The 16,163-nt window shown below is 32.7% G+C and overlaps 1 protein-coding gene across 1 annotated transcript in view; it reads right to left on the bottom strand.

Moving 5' to 3' along the window:
- Positions 1-16,163, bottom strand: part of LOC115886130 — a 143,949-nt gene that overhangs the window by 120,572 nt on the left and 7,214 nt on the right. The gene's annotated exons all lie outside the window — the stretch shown is intronic.

Here is a 16,163-nt window from a genome sequence, read left to right as displayed (position 1 = left end):
TGACGCAAAGACAATTAGAAGAGGAATTGGAAAGTGTTGTTTTTGAGCTGGAAAATGATAATAATGGTAAGAAATCACTTACTTACATCTATAGTTTATAATTCAATAAAAATTTTGTTTTTTATTATTAGTTGTACTGGATGCAGTTTATATACCTCCAGACACCGATGCTTTGACAGATGAAGAAGATATAGATGATGAGAATATATTGGCGGAAACGGCAAAGCCAAACGATATTGTCGGTACTTTCGAACTTCACATCCCTAGCTCTTCCAATTCTGTAGATGTCGATCAAAATGTACGAAAACAATACGATTGGGACTCTTCTGATGAAGAAACTTTAGAAACCAAAAAACGAAAAATTACTGCTTCAGTTTCCCGTAATACTGTTCTTGCACCGCAGTGGCTCAAAGGAGAAATAGAATATACACACTCTCCAATATCAACTGAACATCAAGACAAAGAAAACGTAGCTGTAGCTGTAGGTGGTAAGACACCTTTAGAAGTGTTCTTTTTATTTTTTGACGAAGAAGTGACAGACTTAGTTTTGAGATATTCACATAAATATGCTGCAGATAATAATAGACATGACTTCATAGTCTCTAAGGAAGAATTGTTAAATTTTATAGGAATAATGTATCTTTCCGGATATCACACTTTACCACAAACTTCAATGTACTGGTCCACTGAGGAAGACAAAGGTGTGGGCATAGTGAAAAATTGCATGAGTAGAAACAGGTTTTATAGTATAAAACGAAATTTGCATCTGTCTGACAATGAACAATTAGACAAAAATGATAAGTTCTCCAAAATAAGGCCTTTTGTGGACATAATCAATAGAAAAAACTTGCAATGGGGAATTTTCAATTTTCATTTATCAATTGATGAACAAATGGTGCCATATTTTGGAAGGCATTCTTGTAAAATGTTCATCAAAGGCAAGCCGGTACGTTTTGGCTTCAAGCTTTGGTGCCTATGTTCTTCTGACGGGTATTTATTTTATACAATGCCATATGCTGGGAATCAAAAAAAAATATATTCTGAGCTTGGACTAAGCGGTGACGTTGTAATGAGTTTGTTGTCTGTTATCCAAAAGCCCAGCAACCATGAAATTTTTTTCGACAATTTTTTCTCATCTTTTCGATTATTTTCTCACCTGAAAAACACTGGTTACTTTGCTACTGGAACTATCAGAGAAAATAGGACGAATAATTGCCCTCTAGAAAATAGTAAAAGTTTTTCGAAAAAAGAACGCGGCGCTTTTGATATGGCATATGATAAAGATTCGAAAGTTTCAGTTGTACGTTGGAATGATAACTCTTGCGTAACGCTTTGTAGTAACGTACATAATGTGCAACCTATAAATAAAGTCAAACGTTATAATAGAAAAGAAAAAAAAGATGTTTTTGTTCCACAGCCTAATGTAATCACACAATATAATAAATATATGGGAGGTGTGGATTTGCACGATAACGGAATAGCCAATTACAGAACCAGAATTTTGGGGAAAAAATGGTGGTGGCCTTTATTCTGTAATACTTTGGACAGTATTATGGTGAATGCTTGGAAGCTTTATAATGTTGCTAACAATAGTAAAATATCTCAAATCGATTTCAAATCATATGTTGCACTACGTCTAATGAAATCTACAAGAGTTGCTGCAGTTATTAGAAACATTCCACAATCTATTGACGAAATTCGCTTTGATAATCAAGGCCACACCATTGTTTTCCACGAAACTAAGGCTCGAAGGAGATGTAGAGTTTGCCATAATCATAGTATGTATATATGTCAAAAATGTAAGGTACATTTGCATGTTCCGTGCTTTGCTACGTATCACCAAAAGTAATAATCTTTGTTACCAGTGGTTCATACATGCACCAAATAAAAGTTGATAAATTAGTTGTTTTTGAGCGTTTTAGTGTTTTATTTTATACTTCTAAGTAGAATGTAAGATAATTCCGATGTGTTAAGTGTACTTTAGTAGGGTTTTTATCAGTTAGGAATATTTTTAGAAAAGTTTTATTTAGTTTTTTATACCAGTGGTTCGCCAACGCACCACTATTATTTTTTTTAAAAAATGAATTGGGAATTTTCCAAAACATGAAATTTGTCTTTTTATATGTATAATAATAAAAGTATTTAAAAAAAAATGTTTTTTTTTATATATTTCTATCCCCGGGAATAAATGGGTTAAAGTTAATTTATCTATATGTATAAATCTCTAAGTCCTGACTGATCACTGACTCATCAACGCCAAGACCAAACCCTTGACCCTAGAAAGCTGAAATTTTGCACAGGGGATCATTTTATGATGTTTACGTGAGATAAGAAAGGATTTTTTAAAATTCATCCCCTAAGGGGGTAAAAAGGGGGTGGAATATTACAATATTTTTTATTTAAAGAACGGTCAAGTTTGCGAAAAAACGCTTGAACACGTATATTTTATTTTGTTTTTTTACATGTTTTAAGATTTTTTATAAATGTATACAGGGTGTTTCAAAAAAACTGGTCATTGATTAATCACGATTCTGCTTAAAGCGCTTGACGTAAAAAGCTGATTTTTGGAAAACGGATTGACTTTAGGGTGTAGAGGTTCGATAAGAAGGGATTTTTCGAAACTCGAATTCTAAGGGGGTGAAACCACCCTTCAAATATTAGAATAATTTTTATTTAAAAATCGGTGAGTTTTTCGGAAAAACTCTTAAACACGTATATTTTATTTTATTGTTTTGCATATTTTGAGATTTTTTAAAAAATTATACAGGGTGTTTCATAAAATATGACCACAGAGTAATCACGATTCTGCTTAAACTGCTTGACGTTTAAAGCTGATTTTTGGCAAACGGATTGACTGTGGGGTGTAGAGGTTCGATAAAGAGGGGTTTCTCGAATCTCAAATTCCAAGAGGGTGAAAACGCCCCTCAAATATTGCAATATTTGTTATTTAAAAAACGGTTAGTTTTTCGGGTGCATAATAATGCATAATTTTATTTTGTTTTTTCACATATTTTGAATTTTTTTTAAAAAATCATACAGGGTGTTCCAAAAAGTAATTGATTAACCACGATTCTGCTGAAACGTAAAAAGCTTATTTTTGGCAAACGGATTTTTCGAAAGTCAAATTCCAACGAGATGAAACTACTCAAATATTACCAAGTTATATAATAATATCGCCATATTGTTTTTTCTCATGCTGACATAAATGTGAGAACATTTTATCCAGTTTGTATGTTAATGGAAATTCTTGCTTTGCTTTATTATCACCATTACAAATGATTAATTCGACGCGAACGAAGTTGCGGGTACATGCTAGTTTTTTATAATTTGAATCTAAAAAAACTCTGCTTACGAATATTTTTTTATATTATGAGTTATAACTCGAGAAAGAGGGACACAATAGATCTGTGAGTTCGCGGTGATTAACTTCTTCACTCTTATATATTCTACATTATACCACGGCTCAAGAAATCATTATTTTTTAGAGACCAGTATTATTAATATTTTTGGTAATTTCGCAGCAGTCAAGCCCCCTTACGCACGAGCCGCCACTGCCCCGGGGCTACATTTTTCAATCCTTTTCACTTTACCGGTGGAATTTTAAATCTTTCCCTGCCCGTCTTTTTGCTTCGAGTCGTGTTGTAAATTTTCCGAGTTTTATAACTCGGCATTCGTGTTTCCCAGCTACACACGTCGCTGATATGACGAGAGGTGGGTTCTAAATGGTTTAATCTCGCTTCGCTTTGACAGAAAAGGTAATATTTTCCTTCTAATGAATCGGCGGCAGAGCTTGTAGAAATGAAATTTTATACAATGTACCTTATGTGAGATGGATGAAGATGTAATGGAATATTTTAGAGCAGACAACAAACCTAGCTTGTTAAAAGCGTATCATGTGTTTCCGCCCTTAAATTGGTATTTTTTCAGAAGATCGTAAAAACTGTTTAGAATGAAGGACCCGTTTCTCTGGGAAAAACTAAATATTTTTCTGTTGGGTGTAAAATCCCACGTCCATAAATTAATATAATAGGTACTTGCTTTGAAACAGCTAGAAACGACTAGCATCAGTCATTAAGGCTGTAAAACCCTAAATTTTAACTTACTTATACGGGCAAAATCCCTAGAAAGCAATAAAACTCCTAAGACGACACTCTTCTCACGATAGACCTCCCACGGGCTAATACAAACAGATTTTGGATAAAAACAAGTATAATTGTTAATTTAAATATTAAAGTAAAGTTCACGTAATGATATTCTGAAAGTTAAGGACTGTCCTCCTTTTTTATCCAAAATATCCAAAAGTATGTGAAATAAATAAACTTATAAGTTAAAACAGCGGAATCTAATGAAATCAAATTATAAATGTGATTTGTTTGGTTTTTTTAAGGACAGACCTTAAAATATACTTTAGTTAGGGTTAGATTTAATCATGTGTAATTGTATTTACGGTAATTATAATATTTACACGGATATTAGTAATAATTTGGAAATAATGTAGAAATGGTCATAGTAACGACATCTGTGACATGTAGGGCGAACTAGACCGGGAACGACAGGGTAGTTGAGGTTATCTCAGACCAATCAGACGGTTCCTGAAAAGCGAACCCGAACAAGATTTGAGAATGGCTCGGCTTTTGGTGGTTCCCTATTCTTTTTACCCGCCCATTTTAAAGATTTCGAGATTTAGGAATATAGTTTTTTGGATCAGTTCGGTACTGACTTTTAAATTAGACGGCCGAATTTTCTCCGTGTAGATCTTATATTATCCAGTGGTTTTTTTTTAATAATTTTAGTAAGTTTTCAATAATTAAAGATTTTCTTAAATATTCAATTCTCAAGTTAGGAAATTTTAAACATTTCATGTATAAAGATTTTTAATTTGTTGTTTTAGATTTTCTTTAATATTTTTTTATTAACGATTTAAGACTTTCTGTTTGTTCTAAAGGCTTTAGTAAAAGTTAGATATCATCACACAAATTATTATTTTACAATTGTTCTTTTATTAAATTCTAATTTAAATCCAATTGTTCAGTTAATATTTTTTTTTTGACATATTAATTTTCTAGCAACGAAAATTCTAAGAGAGATTTGAATTGTATGCTAATTTTAGATAATTTAGATTAGACTAATAAGAAGAATATTTTGTATTTTTAACTTTATCACTTCTGAATTTTAATATCATTCTTTAATTATTTTTGATTAAATTTCTTTCCTTTTGTTTATATTTCGTTAATTATAAATTTCTTGTTAAATCTTTTTCTTTATTTTTATTTATTTATTTTCTTTATATTAAATATAGTTAGGTGTTGTGAAAAATCGGCATTTTATTTTTGAATCTCACCTTTTCTCTAAAATATTAAACTATCTAAAAGAACACTGTGATAACCGGTCGAGTGGTTTAATCTAAAGAATAAGTCCAAGACCGAAGCGGCAGATCTACAAGGGGATCAATGAAGTCTTCGACAGGTTCTTGTTGTTGATGAAATACTGACGGATGTTGACGTAATAAGGTAAGTGGCAATAGAGTTTATAGTAACTGAATTTAGAAAGAACCCTTACCATAAAAGTGCGATGCCTGAATTTCTATTTTTAGCTGGATATATTTTGTTTTTTTATATGTAAACGATAATCTATATTTACGCTCTGAAAAGTCGGTGTTCTCATTATCCAAGTTCTGCCTACCGCTCAGTAAATTATTTTAATTATAATTATATAAAGGCCACACTACCATGTTAACGGACAAATCTTGAGAGTTTTGTCACAAAGACATATTTATATTTGTGGTATTTTATGGAGGAACGTTTCAAAACCAAAATGTACACTGAAAAAATTAGAAGTAATTTCACAAAAATATATATATAGTTCATATCAAATAAACTTTTAGTCACGTGATTAAGCTTGACCAGCACAGCGTTGCCCACTTTTACATATTTTCTTTTGATTAAAATATTTTAGGAAACAAACATACATTAATTATAAATATACAAGGTAGCCCGAACTGTATTCCGGAAACTTCGGCAACATGTTCTGCAGATAAAGATAAGTAAAAAAGTTCATATAAATGTCCTAAAATGCTTAGTTTCGGAGATACAGGGTGTAGAAGTTTCATTTTTATTTTGATTTTTTCCAAATAATTTCTGAAATAACGTCAATATTTGGATGAAAATTGGTGTCTGGGAGGTTTTTAAGATGAGAAAATTGATTTGGATGTCAATATGGCTCCTACTTGTAGAGGGCACCACCTACGTATTTTTTAAATGGTTTGAAGAAGAATAACTTTTCGTCCGTACCTGTATAAAACTAGCTAGTTAAAAAATATACATTTACGACGTTTTTCACGTAAAAAAGGTTTCTTGGTAAAAATAACTACGAGTAATGGTTCTCGAGATATTTGGAATCGAAATTACGAATACCTGTCATCATTGACATGAATTAAACATGTTGACTAATTAGTTATTAGACTAAAATCATAAATTTGAAATGTTTTTGTGCCAAAAGTTCAACAGAAACTGTTTTATCATCATTTTTCCGAAGAAAAATTTATGGTTAGTTTAAAAAAATAAAAAGTTCTCAAATTTCTCATTTCAGTGAAATAACTCTACTCAACATGCGTTTATTTTTAGTCAATAATGACATGTATTGACTATTTCCATTGTAAATATCTTGAGAAAGCTCGTAGCGATTTTTATCAAGAGACATTTTTTACGTAGAAAATTACGGAAATGTATATTTTCCCCTGAGTAATTTTATACAGGTACGGAGAAAAAGTTATTACTCTTCAAAACAGTTAAAACACATGTAGGTGGCGCCCCCTACAAATAGGAGTCATATTGACATCAAAATCAAATTTCTCATGTCAAAAAACTCCCAGACACCAATTTTCATCCAAATATTGACGTTACTTCAGAAATTATTTGTAAAAAATCGAAATATAAATGAAACTTTTACACCCTGTATCTCCTCCGAAACTAAGCATTTTAGGACATACATTTATATAAACTTTTTTACTTATTTTTATCAGTAAAATATGCTGCCGAAGTTTCCGGAAAAATGTACACTATCCTGTATATACAGTACCGGACCACCCTGTATATACAGTTACCATTTACATCAACAAAACTCACATAAGGGGGATACTTTAAGCTTAAAAAAGTTTACTAGCAGACCTTGTACATTGTTCTTTTTGAAACCTCTTTTAGTGCGAAGTGTACAAGATAGCTTAATAGCCGAAAAAAACTCATCGCAACTTATTTGGTATGAACTGTATGTTTCTTTTATCGAGATCTACCAACCCTGAAAATATTTGCACTTATTTAAGACTCACCCGTTTTAATACTTGTTCTTTTCGAAAAAATAATAAAAACACTAAGGTAAATTTAAACTGATATCTTTCATAATAAACTACGTATACCTACTGTTTTAATGCCTTTTTGTTCTCAGATTATAATTAATATGTACGTTCTGTACGCCGAGCACAATCCCGTACGGTTTTTGTAGCGCGCTCGTTGTTCCGGAAGTACGTCATAATGTAATTATTTTTATTTCCGGCGCCGTAACATATTGTTCTGTGGCGTGATGCCGACCAGACGGACCGTGAGATAACAAAAGATTTACAGCGAAACACGTTGAAACGTGTTAGTAAAAGCGGCACGATATTTTTTTGGGGGGTAGTTATCTTTAATATTAATTTAGCTCTGTTAGGGGTTTCATACAAGTTTATGGATTTAGAATTTTAGAATTTAGAATGAGTGGGAGGGGGGTTAATCACTTCGACCTTACAGATCCATTGTGTCCCCCTTTCTTGAATCATAACTCATCATACAGTCCCAGGGCTTTGACAAAAGCCAGTATCTGGGACGGTTTTATAGAGGGTAGTTCTCCATCTCCAATATCAGTCGTACCAAAATTCATGGCACGAATGGTTGTCGTCTCGGCGCACTCAGTGATGAGGTGTACTGGTGTTTCACCATCTTCCCCACAGAATCTGCATTCGCCGTTTCTTCTTAGTTTCAATCTACTGAGGTGTTCATTGAGGAGACAGTGTCCTGTTAAAAACCCCGTGATAATCCGAAGATTGTTCTTACTCAGACCCAGGAAGATCTGTGATTTTTTCTTGATCATAAGCCCTCAGAAACTTCTTCGAGTGTCTTAGACCATTGCAAGATTTCCATTCCAGGTTGCGGATGGAATCTTCCAAGTTCTTGAGTTCGCCTTGAGTTGGTTTACTACTTGGAAAGCAGAACGGTTCTGGTCCAGTTAGTGGAGTGTTCGCTCCTTTCCTAGCTAGATTATTTGTTTTTCATTGCCTTCTATCCCTTGGTGAGCAGGCACCCAGTGTAGGAGGACTTTGTTTTCTTTGCCTAATTTATTCAGCTTCTCTATGCATTCTTTGACAAATTTCGAATTGATTGATACTGAGTTGATCGCCTTTAACGCTGCTTGACTATCAGATAAGATGGCTATTTCTTGTTTCCGATAGTTCCTATCTAAGATAAGTTGTACGCATCTCTCGATAGCGTAGATTTCTGCATGTAGGATACTAGGGTAAGTGCCCATTGGTTCGGAGTAATTAGCTCTCGGTCCAAGTTTATGGATATGTGAGCTCTAAAAGGAGATTTATGAATTATATACTGGGTGTCCCAGGCTGAGCGTGCATTAGAAGTTGCTAGAAAACTACCATATCTTCACTTAGCGGCACGAACCTGCACCTTAAAATTTTGATGTATTTTAGTTTTGTATATTGTGTTCTAGTCTAGTGGACCGATTTTGATGACCTTTCGAGCAATTTGCAGCTAAATTATTTGTCTTTTTAGTATCTTTTTCTAAATTAAAAATGAAAGTTATACATACTTAAATCCATTTTTTATTAGATTTTTCTTGATGTTTTCTATACAATTAGCTTTTTTATTCTTTTCTTCCACTCATTTGTCTTTTGGCATTATCTGGGTCACTTCATGAACGAGGTTTGTTCGATTCAACCCATTCTCGGAGACAAAAGCCAAAAAAATAGAAGAAATGGCGAAGACAGCGAAAAATAAAGGAAGCGATAGATATCACGACTCAGACTGATAAATAAAATATTGTTCAATGTTAATTCATTTTATTATTACAAGAAACAATGCAGATTCAGATATCATAAACTAGTTTTATTCCGAAAAAAATATTTGTTAGAAGGTATCCAGTATAGAATAAAATACATTTGAAATGAGTAGTAAGAAGTTTTACGTATATTTATAAATTTGAAACGCAAACTATACCTTTATACAGGGTGCGTCTCAAAAGTGGCTCACCCCTATAATTTTTTTTATTTTTTTAGTTAAAACAACGAGATTTGGTATGTTAGTATATGACATAAATTAAGATTGATTGGCGTATTCAATTGTTTTTGGTCACTTCCCGTTTCACCGGAAATTACTACAACTTTTGATTTTTAAATTACACTTTTGGATTTTTTTTAACTTTATTCGATAGAAAATGGTACTACTGAATAGAATGACATATTATATGTCAACTTTTGACATTTTCGGATATGGTTTATTTGAAACTGTAACATGCGGTTCATAATGACCATTGGACTCGATATACCAAGTATGTGGTATCAAATTATTCGTAAAAAACTGTCTTTTTCAAATATGTTAATGAGCCATCCTTGTTCCATTTGAAAAAATTGAGATATGATTAAAAATATGATTTGGACATCTTTTAATCGGCCAGGACAAGACACGAAAAACATTAGACGATCAAATCTATTTTTCTAAGGCTCCTTGATTAAATATTAGTGTTTTAACTAAAATTAAGTTAAACACAGCCATGGTACTCTAGATTGGAATTTTAAATACGATTTTTTGTAAGCGAAAATGTCAAAAGTTGACATATGACAATAGACTCAGGACAGAAACTTTGCTTTCAGTAATTAAAATATCCTTACAATTTCTTTGATACATAATAACTATTATAATATCGTTTCATAGATAAAAACACTAGAAATTTACAAAAATCAAACTTTCAATACAAAAATTTATTTTTTCATAATTTCAAATTGTACGAGATGCATTTCTTTAGTTTTAAGAAACAGAGGGTGTAAATCATGTACAAGTATAAAAAGATAAACTAACCATACACATGGACTTGTTTTGACACGATATACACAAACAAAATGTAAACAAATTGTTTTATTGCATATAATCTGTATGATTTGTTGATATCATTGGCTTAGTTTCGTGATGATAAAAATGATAAATAATTTTATTGGAATTTTAAATACGATTTTTTTACAGTAAAAATGTAAAAGTTGACATATGATGTCAACTCAATAATTGTCGCTGTGTATGTTTTTTTTTTCATTTTTTTTAATTAATCCCGAAAACAATATTTTTTACTACTCTAAATATGAAGCGCCAGACAACCTAACCTAAAAAAATCCAGGAAACTAGACCAGTCCGGCGCCTGCTGACAAATTATCTCGGAAAGCAACACCGCCACTACAGAAATCGGTCCATTAGGGAACGCCTAGTCTCCGCTAATGACTCCGGCGAAACGGATCACGGACTTAATAGCCATTTTTCCAATAAAACCTTTGACGTATCTATCGTTTATTACTTCGGTTCTTTCGAAATAAAGTCACAGTGTATTGGAATTTGTTACGAATTTAATGGATCCAGTTAAAAGTGGACAGTTTTCTCATTTTCTCTGCTGAATTAAATGCAAAAGTCAACAAAACATGTTCAGCAAATAAACCATTCATTTATTGTAAACTGATCCCTCTAATTAAATGTAATGTAACTAATAGTTAAAGCTAATATTACATATTTTGTAAGATGTAGAGATGCTTTTTTTCTATCAAAGCGTTGCTTACATTACAACGACTAGACATATAGTTTAGCACATTTTACCTTACAACGAATTCATTATTTAAATGTCATGTAAAATATAATGCTGGTTTACACCGAACACAGTAAATTTTGTTCAACGATATGCTATCATTCGCCCAAGGCTTATATGGTTTATACGACTATACTATACTTGTGGTGTTTCTTGGATGAAGTGGGAGAATCACATGTTTGCTGGTATTGTGTATTGGAAGGACGCCTTCTAAAAATATATTTTACTTACTTTGTTGGTGTTTTTTTTGTGTTGTTTTGATGATTGAAATGGAAAATACAAAATCTTTTGTACGGAAGAATCAATAAACCAGAGACATCATGCGAGGAGACATACTTACTATATTGGAGAGCTCGGAGAATTTGCCAGAAGGTAAACTAATTTAAATATTTTTTTCTCTCGTTATTTTAGACAGTAAATTAGCATTGCAAGTGCATAGGTGGCCTTGGACAAATTTTATTTAATAAGAAGAAAGAAGAAAAAATAAGGTCATTTATTATTATATCAAATATAACACTGTATTTAAACAATAATAAACTTGTATGAAATTAAATATGTTGATACATTAAATTAAACATGAAAGTAAAATCCCTTCAAAAATAATAAAAGCTTAATTTCAAGACATAGTTAAATTGCTTCAAATAAGGCCAAGTTCATTCAATATCATATAATATATGCAACAAAAATACACTCCTATTAAAATCCAATTAATGTTATCGTTAAATGATGTATTGGAAATCAATGAATTCTTATAGTTGAGAAAGTGACAGTGTATATTCCAAAAGCAATATCATGATACATGTCAATTCAAACACTGAGAAAGTAGTGTATATAGCGTTGGGCGTAATGATATTATCTTTGTAGATAAGGCAGTATTTTCTCTGTGTGAGTGGATTTACTGGAGCAAGGCATTTTACCGTTACAGAGTTAGAGCAGTTGAGCATGAGGCGTCCAGTGAGGATGCAAGCATTGGTACGTTTAATATATGGTAGCAAATAAGTATTGTGGAAATTTTCATACCAAGATTAGTAAGGATGTTATTATTGTATAATACTTTTATTTTTATATTTTTTTGTATCTCATAGCATGCCGGTTTTTAATCCAATTATAGACGGAATTAGAGTTTTATCAAAAAGAAACAAATTCGTTTTTGTTATTTCTTCCTTTTTGTTTCTTACAACGGAACAAATTACTTCGGGCACCATCTTGTCCATTAAATCTTATTCAATTTCCCGTCAGGGGAAAACGAAGGAAAAACCTCTCTCCACCAATTGGATCGTTCCCTTTTAAGACTAGGCAACCTTAAAATCGCCGACAAGCGAACGAACGACTATGTAGTATTTTTCTAGGGCACAGAGTCTATTAGAACGGGAGATATCTTCAAGGATTAAATCCCTTGTTCGGTAAATTACACTTTATAGATCCGTACGATCTTTAAGCCGTCTCTTAAAATAACCTGTTGAAGGGATTTCGGATCGACGCTCATAGCGAAACAAAGGAAAAACATAAAATCGCTTGAAAAGTTTGCATTTTTTATATACATATATAGTTTCATAGAGGAAAACACTAGAAATATAGTCATTTCTTCAATACAAAAGAAAATCATAATTTTGTATTGTATGAGACGCATTTCTTCAATTATTATAGACCAGTAGAAAAAATATACTAAACATATACATTAAAGAAATATAAATACAAATATATGTACAAGGTGTCAAAAAATACTGTATCTAACTTTTGTAGGTGATTCTATAGATAGAAATATAACAAAAAGTTTCTATACGCATATGCCCTAAAATGCTTCCCGAAAAAAATTCTGTAACAGCCCTGAAAGGGTACTTTCCATTAAGGTAGAGAGTACTACCGGTGGTACTTCTTTTATCCTTATAGATACCGTAATTTCAATAAATAAAAATTTTTTAGGATGTAAAAAGGTGCTCTTCGTTAAGTTCGAAACAGTAAACGGTTTTCTAAAAAAATATTTGCGTTTAAAGGTTCTGATGCATCGATTTTAGCATTAGCAAAATCAGGAGATTCATTTATTTAAAAAAAAATTACACTAATATTCTATTAATTTACACTAATATTAAATTAATTTTACTAATATACTAAAATCGATGCATCGTAATCTTTAAACGTAAATATCTTAAAAACCGTTCACGTTTTCGAACTAAACGAAGAGCACCTGTTTTACGTAAAAAAGTTCTAGCTTTCTCAAATTCAAATGTGTCAAATTGAAACGTCAAACAGAACTGTCAAAAAACGGGTGTTCATGATGTCAATTCCCTCTCCGATACAATAAACGGATATTATTATACTCCTTCCTTATCTTTTTATTCAAAGTTTGGAACAGAATAATCTCAAACTTTTGTTAACCAAATTCCTAATAGATTTCCTCGAAAATTCCTGTTATTTATCGTACAACAAACTAACTACAACACGCCCTCGTAAATTAATTAGTACCGAATCCCTTCCTAGTACAAAACAGGCCCTTTTTATCTTCGTCTACCCCCTGTCGGATCAGACTACCCCACCCTCCCCTAGGACCCGTGTCAAGCGGGCGGAAACGCCACTACTTAACATCCCCAACGCTAAACACTCCGGCGGGGAACAACTATTTATCCTGATAATGTCGTTAGAACGAACGAACGAACGAAACGCATTAATTGGATTACAGACGATAATGCTAATTAATGTATATCTTGAAACAGTTTGACTTGAAAAAAAAACGTTTCTTTTTGAAGATGTAGTGTGTCGCATTTTTGTGTGTTTTGCAGAATTTGTCGTTTATAAGTAAGTGTACAAAAAATCCAGTTTCTACTACTACAATTTACTTTTTATGAACTTATATCGCTGAAAAGCTTAAAAAATGGCGCTTTTTATGAAGTCATGGCCAACTATGGTTTCCATTTAAAAAAACATATGTTTGTGTCATATGTCAAAAATGACAGGCTTTAGAAAAAGTCGGAGAACACAGTCTCATTAGGGATGTGATTATCTACAACTTTTATCTGAAAACTTATTGTCTAAAATAGATTATAATGGAATTAGGGACAATTTTTAAAATAGCCAAAATTTGTTTTTTTCGAAATATCTAGTAAGCCATGAACTTTTTCAAAAATCTGAAAGGCGCATATTTATGACCCCACAAAACTGCAATTCTTTCCCTATTTAACCGACTCTCTATCTCCAGTAGTTTCCGAGATACCCATAGAGAACATCGTAGAAAACTCACCCTGTATGTTTTTTAATCCTTATATCTAAATTTCTACAGGTTTGGCTTATGTTACTGATATTTTTAATGCACTTGTGCAATAATTTCACGCAGAGGAACTAGCGTGGAATAGCCAATAAGCAAAATTTGATGTCAAATTAATTATTCGATTGTTTTGATTACCCAATTTAAGGCCGCCGCGCCGCCTAAAGTAAAAAGTTAACAAATTATTTTTACCTTATTTATAAAAAGTAGGTATAAGTTATATTATATTTTTAGCAAACTCACAACAAAGCAGATAAAATAAAAAAAATATACAGGTTATCCCATTTAAAAAAACATAGGGTTAGATCATATTTCAAGAATGACAGCTCCCAGTAAAATTCTAGTTATACCACTGAATTCTACGTGAAAAACACTATGTAATCCCAAATAGCATTTGGACGTTATCTAACGTCGGGTATACGTCGCGTTCAATAAACCCGACGTCGGGTACCAACGTCGGTTCGATCGCCTGACGACCCTTATTTGCACCTAAATGGGGAATACAGATTCGGGTCGCCTCGACGTCGGTATCTGACCTAATAAGGAATGTAATTCTACCAATTACCAACGTCATATTACGTTGGATTTTAGTCACTTAAAATTCGTCGCTAAGCACTTACGTTACGTTTGGTTTCATATTCGCTACCAAGAATACATAAAAACCTAACCAAACTACCTAATTACAAATGGATTCATAATCAGTCCTCGAATATAGCTATAAGTGCCTATCTAATTTCATATTATAACAATTCTGAATCATTAATCCAGACATCACTTTTGTCAACGGAAGTCACTTTCTTGATATATCTGATTAAAATACTGCCGAAAACAACGAGCGCCTTCAAAATTAGGTAGATTTATGAAATAAAAATATCTATAAAAAAGTAACTCGCAAAATATTTTTTTTAATTTTCTAGCTGGTTTAATCATAAAACTGTACTGTAGTTCCCCCCAAACTCAACCTTATCAATATTATTCTACTAGAAATCGAAATGTGAATATGAATTTTAAAAACAAAAAACGATTTTAAAATGGCTGTCAATCGGATACGTGTTAAGAATGGCGGATTTCTGTGTCCGACTTAATATGAACTACCAATATACCAATTCCGACCGGGTCTCCAACATTAGTCGTCTCACACGACCGAAGTCATTAAACCGGACGACCGACAATCGTATTATGACGTATATAATTCCAACGTACGCCACGTAACCCCACTTTGCGTATCAGTGATTTGTGGATTTGTGCAACTATATTTTAGTTTTTGTTTTCTCCTTAAAAAAATGGGCAGCCACTTTTTTAAGCCTAACCTCACGTGTCGGAGGAGGATGGGGTCTGCTGGTTTCCTAAGCTAAAAAATGAAATTAAGATGCACCAGTGTAATGCAGCATCTCTTCCGGATAAAAAGCATTTACGGGTGGAGGCAAGACATCACTACTACTATTATTATTTTGCAAAAGCCTCGACCTCTTTCTGTAAAATGTAGATGAATGTCTAAATGCCTTTTTAGTGTTTTTTAGGCATAATAAAAAAATTAAGTTTGTTTACAAAAACTTTTTATTAGGTTATGTTCATGATGTTCATTAGGTCACAAATGCTACTTAATGGGTTGTATTTACGGACGTAAATAGAGATACGTAAATTAGATTATAAATATGAACATAAAACACAACAAAATATAATTGGACGTTACTTTAGGGATTATCAGTGAGACGTATCCTATTCGGACAACGGGTAGACGTCGGGCTAGTTCAAGTATATGTCCGTCGTGCAAGCCAACGTAGGAACGACGTTGGGAAATTAATAAAAATGGTACGTTGTTATATTGTACGTCGACAGATCGTTGGATTTACCGACTCGGATCCAACGACGTCGCTTTCCTATTAAAAGAGACGTCACAGGTCGTATCACGAGCACCCGACCTAAATTTGCACAAAGTCTGACGTCGCTTCAGGTCAGATTTAGTTCGAAGTCAGATAGATGCTACTTGGGATGTTTCTGCCAGCAAAAGAAAGGTATCGCC

Source organism: Sitophilus oryzae, unplaced genomic scaffold (assembly GCF_002938485.1).
Source record: "Sitophilus oryzae breed Bouriz unplaced genomic scaffold, Soryzae_2.0 scaffold_469_pilon_pilon, whole genome shotgun sequence".
NCBI lineage: Eukaryota > Metazoa > Arthropoda > Insecta > Coleoptera > Curculionidae > Sitophilus > Sitophilus oryzae.
This window is presented reverse-complemented; position numbering and strand designations above follow the sequence as displayed.